Here is a 17803-nt window from a genome sequence, read left to right on the forward strand (position 1 = left end):
CTATTTGAAAAAGAGAATTCCAGTTCTAAGCCTCACCCTCAATGGATAGAGAACTTTTAGTAGCATCAAAAAGCACATGATCAACCACTGTGTTCTATTAATTACGTGTTCTAAATTCCCTTATCATAATTCTTCCAGAGAATAATTCTAGACTGCAATAACAAGATGGGAAGTTAAGATGAACAGTTAGCTTGTGGTATCATTGTTATTCAGAGTCTTCTCATACAAGATCCCAGTTTGTTTTACCACTATTTATCTCCATTTATTTATAAGCAATAGAATGGAAATACATATATGCTCAATGCAATATTACAAAAGGTTTGTGCTGAGAAACAAATAGATTTTGTTAATGTCTGAACATCAAGCATGGAAATAGGTTATTTTCTTGTTGTTGTTTGTCATTGTCTTTTAAATCCTAAATGCATTTTCAGGAAAGGAAATAAGACTTTGACAAAATATAAAGCCCATCAGTTGTGAGATACATAGAAACAGTGTCACCTCTCTGAAATACCATTACTAGTAATGAATCTCTGTTGAATTTAAATCGAAATATTGAAACAACTTTCCCTTAGGAACTTCCACTGTGTAAGAAATATCTTTGGAAAAAAAAAAAATCTTAAAGCAGAAACAGAAGGTGACTAAGCCTGAAAAACAATGCCAACAGAGACCAAGAACTTAGTTTCAGTGTAGTTCCCAAGTATATAACTTAGATCTTAAAAGCCACTGCTCAGATCCCACTTTTCCCTGAGGTAGTTAAAGCTCTGATGTACATACAACCAGGAAGTGATGATTCTCTCTTACTTTGCATCATTTAGACAGTGTTCCTTTTATACAGAAGACAGTAAAGTTCAATACATTTTTTGACTAAGGAAATGTATATGTATCTCACAAAAAGGACCTTGAACACCAGGCTATGGTCTAGTTTGGAATGAGGTGCTCTCCTTACAAAAATTGTATCTTGATGTACAGAGTAATTACAGATGAAATAAAGAAAAGACAAAAATCTCTCTCCAGGATGGCATCTTTCTCAATAGGGAAAGTAGAGACCTGAATTCAAATCTCTATGATGGCTAATAATTATAATCCATTTTATCCCAAGAATTCACAGAATGATTAAGGTTGGAAAGGACCTCTGGAGGCATCTGCTCCAGGCTCAAGCAGAGCCACCCAGAGTAGGGTGCCTAGGACCACATCCAGGCAGCTTTTGAAGATCTCCAAGAAGGAGATTCCACAGCCTCTCTGGGCAGCCTGTGCTGGTGCTCTGTCACCTGCACTATACGGAAGTGCTGTTCAGGGGGAGTTTCTTGTGTTTGTTTGTGGCCATTGCCTCTTCTGCAGGTGTTGGGCACTGAAAAGAGCCCTGCTCTGTTCTCTTTGTGCCCTCTCTTCAGGTATTTATAGACATTGATAAGATCCCCTCTGAGCTTCCTCTTCTCCTGGCTGAACAATTCCAGCTCTCTCAGACTTTCTTCACAAGAGAGATGCTCCAGTCCTACTGATAGCTCAGTAGCCCTCTGTTGGACTCTTTCTGGTATGTCTAGGTCTCACTTGTGCTGGGGAATTCTTCACTGATAGATCCATAATAGGCTATTTACTTTAACACACAACTTACAGAAATAGTCAAAGATCCATTTGGGTTTGAAGCTATGACAATTTAAATTAAAAATCGGATTCAGTCTTACCAACAATCATTCAGTAACTACATACCTTCAAATCAGCCTATCTGTTTTACATTTCTGTCTCAGGGAGAAGATGCATATTTTTCTACTACAAGAAGGAGTCTAAGGACTTATTAAACATTGACAGCTAACTTTCAGATCATTAAAATCCAGCAGGATGGAATCTTATTCATCGAAGAACTTCATGATGTTCAGGTTCTCAAGACTGAGTAGAACTATACTTCGCTTTTGAAAATGAGCAACACTGACTAATTCTTCCCTCACCTGAATGCTAACACTTGGTGAAGAATGATACAGGCTTACTTTAGCTTGAATCCAAAGTAGCCTGTCAAATCGAGTCTTTCTTTTGACTTAAATAGGCTTTGGATAAGAAATGTGACATCAGGAATGACATGCTCATGCTCAACCAACTACTTATGTAATTATTTTATGGTTAAAATGCTGAGATCTGGTGCTTATATAATGTTAATGAGCCAGAAAATATAATTTATAATGAGTGAGAAAAACAAATATAATGTGTGTAATTTGTCATTCTCAAACATTTAGGACTCAGTGCTCCATTCAGAAACCTCTCCAATGAAGTTTATCAAATTAAGTATAATGAAACAAATGGAAACCCTTTATGTGCTATTAACTATAATTACCAGGAAATGTTAAAATTAAGTACAGTAATTAACTGAAATTTTGTGATTGTTTATTTGCCTATTTCAAATTACTTTCAAGGAAAAAATAAGTGCAAGTCAAAGAGACATTGCCTCCTGGAGATGTAGTTCAATTCAAATGCTAGCATCTTCATTCAAGCTACCAATAAGCACAAGTACACACTGGTTTCACACACTTTTTCTTCTACTTCTAACTAGCATTTGAAACAATGGCCATAAAATGATATGGAGAATTATATTTAAAATTAGGAGTTGTGTATATAGCTTCTGAAGAGATGCACATTGAACACTTCACTGTTTTTTGGAGCCCCTTGAACATTTGGGCCTTTCTCTAAAACACTTCTGTTACTACAGCCACAGTCAGAGATCTTTTATAAGCTGTAAAGCACCTGCATTCTAGAAAAGAGATTATTGGGTGTCATTTTTCAAATATGATTACAATCATAGTAGGTGCTGGAATACGATTTCCACAATATTGGCCGACTATTTGATATTTCTAGTGCTAAAATAATTTAATATATTACTACAAATAGACACTTTTTGAAGTACTTAAAATAATTCCATGTCCCTTAACAACTGACCGCAGAGAATAGTATATAGCTTACAGAGCATAATGACATGAAACAGCGACTGTAAGCATGAAATCCTAGGTGAACAAATCACCTTTTAAATATGTCCTTGAGAAATGGAGCTCCTTTGGTCTCTCCTTGTATGGCTGATTTTCCAACCTTTGAAATATTTTTGTAGGTCCTTTCACACCCTACTACCTCTCTCACTGTTTTCTTAGACAAATAAAGGATTTTCTCAATCACATCACATGTTAGAAGATTCTATGTGTATATATTCCAATGCAATAAAGTAAAAAAATAACAAGAAATGTGTATTGCTATTAATTGATCTGCAGTCTTGTCTAGGAGCGTTGGAAAGTGTATATTGTAACCACACTAGAAAGTACACACAGTAAAAAAGTGTTGTGCAAATGTAGTATTAAAAATCTTTCCACAAAGAGGCTATCAGGAAATACAAAAACATATGCAAGTTTCAAGTCTGCTCAAAGCATTATGATTCTAATGAGATTTTGCACCATTTATAGGAACCTCAGAAAAACTAAGCACAGCAGGGATCTGTATTGTCATTAGCTGCATGACCACGTTACTGCACAGTAGCAGTAGTGCCACTGGCTTTGAAGTGACCACACTGTTATGGCAAAATACCATCTGGTATTTTCCCTTGTTACTCCATAAAAGGAATTTGTATGCTGCAGCTACTCTAATAACGTATTTTCAAAAGGTGAAAACACTAAGCAGATGTTGGGTCAAAATGAATTGTTTATATGGCATAGGCTTCACACAGGCAAATTAGAGCTTTAAAATTATTTTTCCTCCTAATATTATTACACTGTAAAGTAAACGCACACCATAAAACAAATAAAACAAATTCAACAAAGCAAAAAAAAAATCCACAAAAAAAAAAAAAAAAACGTAATGCTTATCTAGAAACAGATACGAAATGACATCCTTGGAATCCTAACTACAAATACTGAAGCTGTTTTTGTGGAACAAGGTTTTTATAGAGGAAAGTCTTCCAACTAATTTGTATATTGGTAGCAGGCAGCTCTTTGTGAACACTGACTGTTCCATCTGTGTTCTTCAACTGTGTCCAGCCAGATAAAGGGTAAAGTCTTAAGTCTGTTTCCTTAGTGGACATACAAATATATAAATACAGCGCATTTACTACAAATGTTCCTGCTTGCGTGGTAGGTAGAAAACATGGTATCACCACTAGTACCATTCAGCTTTACTTTATAGACAGAAATGTTTGCAAAGAAGTCAACAGCATGTATTCATGGAAAATTAATGCATAATTCAAATGATACCATTTAAAATCATTCACTTAAAATTTTATACAAACGTCTAAAAAATTTCTGAAGAATATTCTAAGTCTAATTAAAACATTAGACATAGTCACAAGAAGAAAAATGGCTCTGGTGCCAAACTTTGGGGACTGATTTGAATACTAATGGTATTTCTAAAGCTGACAACTTTCATGGCAGCTGGACAGCAGTCAAGTGAGGCTGACTGTTTTTTTCTCAAATACGCTGACTATATTTATGTGAAGAATGTGAAGAATTAAATGGATTTCATAGTCAAAAAGCAATTTCACTGCAAAATTACAGGAAGAAAAAAAAAAAAAACACAAACAAAAAAGCACCAAAATACAACTCTTCCTGCAAAGAAAAAGTAGTCATTTGACACCAATAACAATTCACCAGCGTTTGGTTTGAACTGACATTTCAACAAGGTGATAAATAGGAAATTTAAAAACATCCCACAATTAGTTACTCTGCTGGAAAAAGAAAGCATGGTGTGGAGAAAGCTTCCACTGGTATTTTTTTGAGCACCATTTATAGATAATCATACTGTACATGCTGTGTAATTTACATGGAAATTCTGCATAAATGTACAGTCAGATAAATTTTGAATCCTCTTCTCTAACTTATAGCCAATGGTTATTTATCTCAATAAGGACATTAAAATATTAAAGAACCTCAGAGTGTGTTATGCTTCTTATAAATGTCATAAAGTAATCCTTTAAGATACCAGTCATCATTTTTTCTCCATAATGAAAGTACTTGTTATGCTTATGTGTATAGATATATATACAATACATATGCTTGAGTTTTAATATCACCCTAAATAATTAAGTAATGTGTATATGAAGTTTTTAAATGCTGTGGTGTCCACTTAGGAAAAATCTTTTTAATTTTCCTTCCTGTTCTACCTCCACGGAATATTATTTTTTTTTACTTACACAGTTTCTCTCAGGAAGATGTATGGCATTATAGCTAAAGTTTTAGAAAGGGGAGATGTAACAAGACAACAAGCAATTGTTGCTAAATTTGGTAGTCATTCCCCCACCCTACTGTTAGATTGGCTCAACCACCTTATGAAATTTCACCTTGAAAGCACAATCACTCCCTTGACCCAGGAAATTTGAGCCCTTAATTCATATCATATCACATCAGAAGCACAATTGAGTTAAACTGTTCAATGAATTGTGATACTACTCTTTCTTCATCATACTTCTTAGTTAATTTATAGTGAAATATTTGGACATATTGTTAAAATTATCTACCTTCTACAGACACAGACACACAGACACAGATTTCTAGGTTGGAAGAGACCTCAAGATCATCGAGTCCAACCTCCGACCTAACACTAAGTACTCCACTAAACCATATCGCTAAGCTCTACATCTAAACGTCTTTTAAAGACCTCCAGGGATGGTGACTCCACCACCTCCCTGGGCAGCCCGTTCCAATGCTTAATAACCCTTTCGGTAAAGAAGTACTTCCTAACATCCAACCTAAAACTCCCCTGTCGCAACTTTCGCCCATTCCCCCTCGTCCTGTCACCAGGCACGTGGGAGAACAGACCAATCCCCACCTCACTACAGCCTCCTTTAAGGTACCTATAGAGAGCGATAAGGTCGCCCCTGAGCCTCCTCTTCTCCAGGCTGAACAAGCCCAGCTCCCTCAGCCGCTCCTCGTAAGACTTGTTCTCCAGACCCCTCACCAGCTTGGTCGCCCTTCTCTGGACTCGCTCGAGCACCTCCATGTCCTTCCTGTAGCGAGGGGCCCAAAACTGAACACAGTACTCGAGGTGCGGCCTCACCAGAGCCGAGTATAGGGGGACAATCACTTCCCTAGACCTGCTGGCCACACTGCTTCTTATACAGGCCAGGATGCTGTTGGCCTTCTTGGCCACCTGAGCACACTGCTGGCTCATATTCAGCCGACTATCAACCAATACTCCCAGGTCCTTCTCGGCCAGGCAGCTTTCCAACCACTCATCTCCCAGCCTGTAACTCTGCTTGGGGTTGTTGCGCCCCAGGTGCAGGACCCGGCACTTGGCCTTGTTGAACTTCATACAGTTGACCTCAGCCCATCGCTCCAGCCTATCCAGATCCTCCTGCAGAGCCTTCCTGCCCTCGAGCAGATCGACACACGCACTTAGCTTGGTGTCATCTGCAAACTTACTGAGGGTGCACTGGACGCCCTCATCCAGATCATCGATAAAGATATTAAAGAGGACCGGCCCCAGTACCGAGCCCTGGGGGACACCACTTGTGACCAGCCTCCAACCAGATTTGACTCCATTCACCACAACTCTCTGGGCCCGGCTATCCAGCCAGTTTCTAACCCAGCGAAGCGTACGCCAGTCCAAGCCCCGCGCAGCCAGTTTCTTGAGGAGAATGTTGTCGGGAACGGTGTCAAAAGCCTTACTGAGGTCAAGGTAAACCACATCCACAGCCCTTCCCTCATCCACCAAGCGCGTCACTTTGTCATAGAAGGAGATCAGGTTCGTCAAGCAGGACCTGCCTTTCATAAACCCATGCTGACTGGGCCTGATCGCCTGCTTGCCCTGCAAGTGCCGCGTGATGACCCTCAAGATAATCTGCTCCATGAGCTTTGGGAGCTACTATTGGGAGTTTTGCCTGCTGCTCTGTGAATGATTCCCACAGAATCCCACAATCACAGAATGGTTTGGGTTGGAAGGGACCTTGAAGCTTCTTCATATCCACAGTTCTTTACACCAAAAGTTTTACCTGTATGTTTGCAAAAGTAAGCTTTCAAGGTTTTTTTTCCCTCTTGCTTTTTGTTTCTAAATATTCTGCCTATACTTGCAACTAAGCATGTAACCTCATAGAGTTGGAGCATTATTTTTCACCCTTAACCCTCAAGCACAGACAAGAAAAAAAAAAAAAAACAGCAAATTTACTCCACAATGAAACTAATATATTTCAAACAGTTTCAGAAACTATTAGAATCCATTAGAATCACCATCTTACTGGTTTTAGAAGAAAAAACAAACAAACAAACAAACAAAAAAACTATCAAACTGAAGAAAACAATTTCATCCTATTTTAGCTCACATTTGATTTTCTTTCATTAATGATGCATTACTGTATTTCCCACAATACTCTTGTGCCATCATCTCACTTTAAATGAATGTGGCAATACCAGTACTTGTCTCAGTCTTGGAGGTTTCTTGTTTCATTTCATTTTTAGCAGTAGTCAAAAGACAAAACAGTACACCTTTGACAAAGTAGCATTCCTTACAGACACATCTATATATTCTAGCTATTCTTGCAGACTGGAAAAGAACAAGTACTTTAATTGTCCAGACTTGTATTGTTCTAGGGAGAACTGTTGCTGCTCCATCAACACAATAAATCTTTTGATTTCAGTTCAGCAAATAACCACTGCAATCTACTTATATTTCTGAACTATTTTGTGATTTTTTTCATGTTATTAAGATCACTCTAAGTAGCACTGCAGTCAAGACATTAATGGGGAATTTCCTTTGTCTCCCTGTACAGTCTTGGCATGAAAATTTCACAATAGGCAAATCTATACTAATCCTTTCTCTGGATCATCTGAAGTCATGGTGAGTAGTTCTCATAAAATCTACCTCAGTAGCAATGCTTCTACACTATGAAGTACTTTACTTGCCTCAGTGATCTGCGTCAAACCAGGTCAGTGTTTCTCACTTGAATAAATAAATGGGGAAAAGAGGAGATGGAAATTAAGAATAATTTTCTCTAGTGGAGAGAAGTAATGGAAACCAGAAGGGGTCTATATGGTTCAGCATATTTATTAATGAATATTCATTAATTAATTCACTCTCAAAATGAGAAAGTAGCCAATGATACAAAGTTATTTAAGGTAGTCAAGACAAAGAATAACTGCAAGGAGTCGTGCATTTTCCTTTACAGTAACTGGCCATCTTGGCAACAAAGTGACAGTAGATAAAGTCATGTACAATGCTGTGCTAATACCATAAGCACATCATTGCCTGAATGTAAACCTGCCTAGCACTGAATGGCATCATTACTTTCTGCCTCAAAGCAGCTCATGATACAAAGTCACAAAATCTGTTATCTAGTATGCTTTAGCAACAGAAGAATTCACTTTCAGAATTGCAAATCTTTTTTTACATCAGAAGGACACTACTGTCTGTTTGGTGTTGTGCAGCACAGAAAATCCACTCAAGAATTTCAGTCAGGGAAAATAAATAAATAAATAAATAAATAAATAAATAAAATGAACCACATTCATTTTAGTGTTTTCTATTTTAGGCTGCTTGTACACAACAAGCTTACATTACAGATACTGTACTGTAATGTTAGCAACATGCATGTCTAGTTATATCTAAATTCAAAGAACAAAAGCTTGAGATGTGTGGTAAACAGTTACTGCTATCACAAACAAATTAAAACTGAAGCAAAATATATTCAGGGTACATGTGCACTCTACATAGGTGTTTGTGATAAAGAAAAAAAATGCATGTTTTTCATTGTCAAATGAAAATGGGATTATCTGACAAAATTCTAAAACTGCACAATTGGAGGACCAGAAACTACACTTGTCAAGAATGAAATCCAACCCAATACAGCACATTTTCACAGTTATTTGCTAGAATTTATTTCATTATATGAGGCTGTACTTATTGAAGAGAATATACAGAGTGCTGAAACTGCTACTGTACAAATTAGATTGTCTCTGTTTGACATTAATTCAAGAAATCTTTTTATGTACTGTGTTCTGGTATCGTTCCTAGTTCATATTATATGCTATGCACTGTAACTCAACAATTAAAATACAAATACATATGAATAGCTTTTGACTTAAAAAAAATCAGCTCTTATACCTTGAAACTCACATGTCCTTTCAATATATATATTTGAACATGATCAGGTGATTATGCTTCTCTATCACTAACTGATGTTATAAACTTGGGTTATTTAGTTCCTATTTATCCTTTTCTGTTTTGACATTACAAGGATAGCAGAGAAAATTATGTGCAAATTTTGCATGCTCTTTTTTGCTTAACAGTCCAATAATGCATAAGTTAGAACAACATTTTTTCAGTACTCTGCAGACAGCATTACTTGAGACAAAGTCAAGATCCATACGTTACAGCCATAAATTTAGTCCTCAGAACTGACTTAGCAAAATAAGCTGTAATATTGATTTAATACAAGTAAGCAAAACAATCAAAGTCTAAAATAGCTTTTAAATCACTTTTGAAGGGTGTTGGTAACAAAGACTTTCCTGTTCTCAAACCCAGAATCCTTCTCGCAACCCTTCTCATAAAAGCACCATGAAATCAGAATCATTCACTTCTGAATTAAGACTCAAGCTTCCATTTCATTTTTCCATTGCAAACTTTACTTTCCTTGACATATCTCTGAACACACACTGAGATAGATCAAGAATGGAGATCTTTACCCCAGTTATGGTAGTATATTTGGGTTATTTCACCTTTCTTATTTTTTTCTTGCTCTTTCTGTTGGATGTGTCTTTACTTTCCCACAGCTTCAAAAAGCATGGTGTGGAAGGACTGTTTATTACATACATAGAAGGCAAACAAGAGAAACTGGTTAAAGCAGATCAAAACATGGAAAATCGATAGCTAGCAAAGCAAAATGGTGACTAAAGCAATTAGATAACAAACAGCTAATGAAGTTTAGGATGGAAGAAGGAAAGGTTGATGTTTGATGTATGTATGTATGTACATTGCCTGATCAATGAAAATGATACAGGAATCACAGAAGATGAGAATGAAAGTAGTTATTTTGTCCTGCCTGAAAGCAAAAATCAACTTGGATGATCTACATGCAATCATTTCTTAAAGACTTCTAAAGTGGAAATTCCTTATAGGCAGGTTATTTCAATTCTTTATTATCTTCATCCTTAGAAAGTTTCCAGTAATATGTAGTAGACTTCCCTGCTGCAATCTGAACTCGTTAATTCTCGTCCAATTTTACTCAATTGTTCATCTATGCTATATGATGAACAATTCACTTTAATTTTGTTGCTGCCTTTTATCTATTTAAAAAAATAATGTTCTCTGAGAGTCTTTTCTCTTTAGGCCGAATAAATCCAGGTCACTCAATTTTTCTTTCTAGAAAGAACTTTGATAATTTTGGTCCTTTTTCATTTCAACTCCTACATTTTTCAAGGTGTGGGGTATTGATGTAGTATATTTTGTATCACTGGTCAGTTTGGAGAGAGGTTATCTCATCAAATGAAATTCCCCTGATGCCTAATTTTGTGCAATAAAATCTAAAATACTGTGCATATGTGTCTATTGATGCTGAAAGCAGTCTTACAGGCTTTAAGTGACTGAATGGCATTGCTAAAATCATAATTTAAGTAGATATGTACAAGACCATCTTCTTACATTAAAATTGAGGTGTCATAAGGTACAGTAAGAAATGTCAAATACTGTGCCTTAGCTATCGATATATTAAGGACTGTCAATCTGATCTGCAATTTGCAGGCATAGTTCCAGTTATTTTGGTAATAACAAGTGCAAATACAAGCAGTTTGATGTCTATATTTTACATAGCTACCAGTAATATTACATCCTACTTATCCAATTAAATGATTACAGATAAAGCAAATTATATCACAGATATGGAAAGCCATAAAAACAATTAGACAACCTACATTTCTGTCAATCATTTTTTTTAATACAGATAAACATAGATTCTAAAGACTCATACTTCTTTTCTTGAAGTTGTCACTTCAACTTAATAATTCCACATAGTTTTTACAAGTTTTATGTATCTTAATATAAACAACAACAAGACCAAAAACAAACAAAAAACAGAACATACAGCTGTGGTTTAACTTATCTTAAAGCATTTTACCAACAGTTATTATCAAAAGAAATAGATAATTAACTACTTAGCAAATCTAATAGGCAAGTCCTGCAGAAATGAGCAAGGAACACCTTAGGAAACAGTTTTTTTTTTTTCCAAACCCAAAGTTGAAATTTCCTTCTCTGTTAAACCTTCAAGTTTTAGCAATTAAACTGTATGAAATACTAGGACATAATATGGATTAATTCACCCAAACTTCTTATTACGTACCCCTTGTAACACGCATGTATCATACTGGCATAGAATGAAATAACATGGTAAATTGGACTAGCATGAGTCAAGTAGTTTTAAAGGCTATCTATCTGTTAAACACCAAACAGGCATACTAAAAATATGCCTGGCATAAAGAGAGCTCTGCAAAAAGATTCTAATAATTTGTTCAGTACCTGATGTCGTTCTCTCAGCCCCATGACTGAAGCAAGCTGGTTTATGAAAGAATTCATCTAGGCCAAGTAATGAGATTGCCTGACTAAATTAATATTGAGAAAAATATGTCTTCAGAGAAATATACAGCAAGCAAATAAAAGTGATAAATAAAATTAGCACAAAACATCTATATATTTTGACAAAAATTATAAAATACTTCAAGCTTTCTTCTTTGCGCTAACTCTCCCCCGCTAAAAAAAAAAATAATAAAAAAAAAAAACAAATAAATAAGAAAACCAATTCACAACTCACTACCACAAGAAAAAAAAATAACAAAAAAATAGCATATTAACAATTGCAAAATTTTATGCTAAAAAAAAAATCGAGAATTCCAGACATAAAAATGGATCCCTTTAATGTCTCTTCTTTTGAATTATGGTGCAGATAATAAATATATTAAAAATTTGGTGATTTGGGATTGTTTTAGTAATATATTGAGGCATCATAGGACTCAAGAGATAAAATTTTACTTTCCTCTCAGTCATAGTTTTGGGATTTAATAGTTATATTGCAGAAAATGTATCTGTATCTCAATTTAGGGATTTTCGAACTAGGGATTTTAAGTTCTATTAGAAAGGTAATGACTCTTAAACCTTTCCAGCATTGGCTAGGGACTGCACTAATTCACTCACTATCATTAGTCTTATCCAACGTCACTAATTACAAAAGTGATGGTAATCAACAGGTCTAGTACTTCAAAAGTAAGTAGGAGAAGAAAAGTGTAAGTATGCATTACAGGGTTTGGATTTTCCTTCATAAAATTCTTGAAAAATGTTGTATGTCCGTATAAGTAATATTCAAAGTGGCATAAAAAATGTAGTGCAAATAAACTATAGGTAAATGAAAGATAAAATTGGTGGAATTTCCAGGGGAATCTCAACTTAAAATATGGTAAAATATTTTTAATTGCAAAATTACATATTTTAATGCATAATTACAGATTTTTCCTATGGTAAAATCTCATTTTAGAGACTATCTGTTGCTCAGTGCTGCATTCAGCTGTAAGGAAGCTCATCCTTGCAGTAGATACCCTTGGTCTTCAACAGACATTGATCCAAAGGTGTGTGAGTTTTCAACAGTGTTTGGTAGACAGCAAAAATGTAATAAACTGCAAGTGAAATAATAAACTAATGAGTGGTAAAAGCTTGATTCAATTACTTTGAGTTATCCTGAATTAACACATAAAAAATAAAGGGAGGGAACGGACTTGCCATAAAGGGACTCAGGGAGTCAATTAGGAAAAAGACATATAATTACACAATGGAGAAAGAGGTAATGGGAAAAAAAAAAAAAAAAAAAAAAAAAAAAGGTTCACGTGTTACCAGACTAAAATATAGCTTAATAGGTACTTGTTTTACACTGAAAAAAGGGATTTCTTTCCTTAAACTGAAATAAGTTAACAATAAATATATTATAAAAAACACATAATAGAAATATATACTTTTCATCTCTATTTATTTCATACAAAAATATCTTGTACCATATATTAATTACTAGAACTGTTTTTTTGTTTTCTTTCAAAATAATTACCACACTTTTAGTCTGGATCATAAAAGTATTGGTTACGTCATTTTCTGGAAGTTGTGGAACCTATTAATTCTATGCCAGGCAATCCTTGACCTAGTCTGTCACAGATTTCCAAGACATTGAATGCAACAAATCTTAACACAGATAATGAAGTTTTCAGAATGGAAATCTTAAGTTACCTATTCAGAAACTGAAGAGAGAAAACATTACAGAGTGAAAGCATCCATCCTGAATGTTGTTGCTGATGTTTGGGCAATCTGCTAACAGAGGAATGATTTAAGTTTCTAGTCTGCTCAAGTAGTAAAAAGAATTGAGATGAAACACATCATGTCCTTGAGGGGACTACCAATAACTGGACTACCAGGAAGATGTGGCAAACTAAATACAGTAATTTCTAGACAGTAGGACAGTATGATCTGCTTCTGTGATCATCCTGTCCATAATGTAGATCTAATCAACATCCCCCACTGCCCTGTTCCCAGATTTCATCTCGTGGAAATTGTGGAGCAGCATAATTGTCCTGGAAAGGCAGGAAGTACTCCAGGTCCCGAGGGTTATATATGGCCCTAAAGATATGACCATCATTCATTTTGTGGCTCTAGATCCTGTCTTTACTATCTCACTATCTGCAGAATTTTGACTGATTTTAAAACATTCCTAGAATAATGAAAAAACACATTTTTAGGGCATTAACCATTTCCTTAAACAAATACATAAATTTCTATTTGTGATTCTGAGTTTCACTATCGCCTTGCAGTATGGAGAAAATCTAATTTGCAATTCTGAAAGTATGGGGTTTGACTTATCTTAATAGAAAATTTGAAGTGGAGTGCTGCTCTTAAGTCGTATTAAACAAATACTAAACTTAAAAACACAGGAATAGAAAGGAAAATTAGGCTCTGCATGCTTATAGGTTCCTCTTCTGTTACCTTGACAACCAGGCTGGTACTCAGAATAGACAAGGCACTTCATTCTTCCATCAGATAACATTTAACATTTTATTTGGTTTGTACTAGCACGAACATGAAAACTAAACCCTCAAACAAAATTAAGTTCATATGTGCAATAATGTATATTATATCCAAAATAAATCGATATACATGAGTATTGTGGTGTAGCCCCAGCAGGCACCACCCAGCCATTTGCCCACTCTCCCCAGGTGGGATGGGGAGAGAAAGGGAGAGGTAAAAGCGCGAGAGCTCAGGGGCTGGGGCAAGGACAGCTCGGTGGGGAAGGCAGAAGCTGTGCGAAGAAAAGCCTGAGCGGGCCCCACTGGCTGCTTCCCACCGGCAGACAGGTGCCAGCCGCTCCAGGCCAGCAGGGCTCCTCACGCGGGGTGGCTTCTCGGGGAGACAAATGGCATCACTCTCAACATCCCCCTTCCTCCTCCTCGGCCCCGGCTGTCATCGCTGAGTGTGAGGCTGGGCAGTATGGGACATCTCTTTGGGCAGCCTGGGCCAGCTGTCCTGGCTGTGTCCCCTCCAGTTCCTGGGGCACTCCCAGCCCCTTGCTGGCAGGGCAGCACAAGGAGTTGGGAAGGCCTCACCTCTGTGCGAGCGTTGCTCTGCAACAGCTTAAACATCTGTGTGCTGTCACCACTATTTTCATCAAAACCAAAACGCAGCATTGTGTAAGCCTCTATGAAGAAAATTAACTTTGTCTCAGTCAAAACCATGACAATGAGAATGATCATTTTGAGAAAGGGAAATAATACATTGTATTGAATGCTAAGGAATTGCATTTATTGATAGAAATTATCTGGAGAAAAGAGATTATAGATATTTCACCAATGACTTAATGTTTTGGAATTTCTTCCTGAAGTATTTTTTAGGCTTCTATGCATCTATTTGTTTTACAAGAGGAACTTTTCAGACTTAGTGCCTGAAATCTCCATTAGATCACTGTTATCTTGGGGCAAAATCTTGTAGAAATAGTTGAGAGGGAAGCTGAAGATTAAGTCTCCTCTGGCTTTGGTGAAGCTGAAATGCAAGTCTCCCCTGGCTTTTGCTAGGCTAAACTCCAAATCTCATTCCAGAACAGTGGAGGGATTCAGACTCAATGTCTGAACACAATTCTAAACCACGTAATCAGCTAATCCAAAATACTTACCATATGATACACAAATCTGTTAGAAAGCATTCAAAAAATTATTGCATCCAATTAGATCCACAGTTAGTAAATTACATATTCACCATATTCACTTCATTTTAAGGGATAAAAAATGTTTCCATTAGTTCTTGATTTTTAACAAAATAGTAATTTATGAAATTCCTTTTAAAGTTATAAGAGGTTTTTGCTTGAGGAAAGGTGGTTTAAATTCTGAGCCTGGTTGGGATTTGTTCCATTGCAGTTAAGCTTTTCATAAAGAAAGGTGAATAATATGCTAATGACTTTATTGGTAAGCAACCACTACAGTATCGATCAGTCACAAAATACAAAGGATAAGAATAAAGATTAAAGTTTGCAGATAATTACCCATGTAGATGAGTATGTTAAAACAATATAAACTGAACACACTCCTACTCACTGATAGAATAAAGTCCCCACATACCTTTAGCTCTAATAAGTATTTTATTTCAAGGATAAGAGAAAAAAAAATAATTAAAATATTTCATATCTTTTTTTGTGCCAGTCCTAAAACCAGAGCACATTGTATGCACCATTCCAATGTGTCACACTTACTTTCAACTTTTATAAATAGCCAGCAGTGAATGAAGATATTGAAAGTCTTTATTCTTGCTGCTTTCTCCTCTTTATTATACCCAAAGTAATCTTAAAATACTTTTAGCAGTAATTTATGTCTACCCAGCAAAATCATGATGTTCCTGTACTACAGAGAAGAACTTAATAGTTTTAACACAGGAATTTAACTGATAGTATTTGGCCTAGGAAACAGTAAGAGGGAAGACATAGCAGTGCTGGCTGCAATGCAGGAGTGATTGCAGTAAGGCAATGTGTACCAGCACTGCCTGCCTGCTTCTCTGTGGTGCTCACTGCTGCTTCAACCAAGAGAGCAGAATGAATGACGCGTAGCAGAATCCACATTAGCAGCCTTGATAAGCTTACTCTTACTACCAATCACACCTTCATTTTAATGTGTACTCAAAAATCAGAAACAGGTGTTTGTGATGGCTTCTCAAGTGCTTAGTATTCAATAATACCTACTCCTAAATCTTTCAGTGGTAAGAGTATCCCTGACTTCATTAAGAGCAGCATTAGGTCAGTCCTAAGCTCTTGGGAGAACGTCACTCTGATGTACCAAGTAACCTGGATGTAAGCAGAAGGCACGCAAAATATTTCTGAATTTTATATAGACAAAGGGCTTGAATTTTTCTTATACATGTATGAGATGAGCTTAATCCCCTTAAAGCTTAAACACCATATTCATTATTTTCTTTTGTACATAGAAACAAATTGAAAGATTGTGTATTTAAAAAAAATATACCGGGAATTCTGTCCAAGTTTGAAAGTGATTGACATTTTTCAAATTCTTAGTTTTATGGTTAATCCTCCTAGGATGAAATAAACTGGGTGGTTGTCAATAAATTAGCTATAAAAATAAATCAATTCATTAGCTTATCCAAATCTGTGGAAACATTTCTGAAAACTATTCTGACACCTCTAGCTCAGTTACCTGGACTCACAATATGCTTGTTAGGAGTCACATCCTAGAATGTGAATCTTGCATCAAAAGACTGAACAGTACCTTCCACGCAGGAGAGTGTTTTGTTTTGTTAGGACTACTCATCTTCTCATTTAGTCACTGGCCCTTCCAAGACTTTATGTCTCTAGAGCCTGCCTCAAGCTATGAAGTTCTACTACCACCAATCATCTGATAAAGTTGATTGAAACTGCATGCAGACACTACTAGTGTGAAACAGGGGGCAGAGGGAAAAGTGATTAATAGGAAATTTTGAAATATTTTAGTGAGCATTGTTTTTCTACAAATTGACATAACAGATATGCAGGTATACTACAGAAATCAAAGCTATTAATTGATAAAGATGGCTTTGCCCTTCAGTGAGATTTTGTTTAGTTTACTATACCACAGCATGGCTCAGGAAAAAAAAAAAAAAAAAAAAGACAACACACAGAATGAAACTGCCAAAGATACTAATAAATATTGCCAAGCCATAAGAGAGAAATGAAAACAAACAAGCAAACAAACAAAAACAACAGCAACCCCAGAACAGAGTTAGCAAAAGGCAGACACAAACCAAAAGATCAGATTTTGCTGCTGAAGAGTGTCAAAGAAGTAATTTGGATGAATCTATGGAGCTCAAAAAAATAAAAAATACAACAACAACAAAAAAATGTCCAGATGTAGAAATCAGAAAATATATTTTGGATTAAAAATATTAGAATTTCATCATTATAACATGCATTTACACTTATTCTATATCATGACTTTAATATTTAAACATTTTTAAATATATTATAACAGCATTAAGCCATTTGTATATGCCTGTTACGGTGCTTAAATTTTTTGGATAGTTGGAATTAGTTAGCCCTTAACCCTAATGTATATCATCAACACATATGAAGTATATACTTACAGTTTACTAAAATATATTCTCTTGCGCTTTCTTGCTAAAGTAATTCATAAATAAGCAGACAGGAAACAAAAATTATGTAAAACAGCTAATATGACAGCTAAGGATTATTACTTATGGGCAAGAAATGTTTTTTTGGGATAAATCTTTGGAAGGGGATAAAAGAAGCAGCAATATCTGAGCCTTCGGATTCCAGTTGCTATAGCAACTGCTTGTATTTTTA

Source organism: Cygnus olor, chromosome 4 (assembly GCF_009769625.2).
Source record: "Cygnus olor isolate bCygOlo1 chromosome 4, bCygOlo1.pri.v2, whole genome shotgun sequence".
Taxonomy (NCBI): domain Eukaryota; kingdom Metazoa; phylum Chordata; class Aves; order Anseriformes; family Anatidae; genus Cygnus; species Cygnus olor.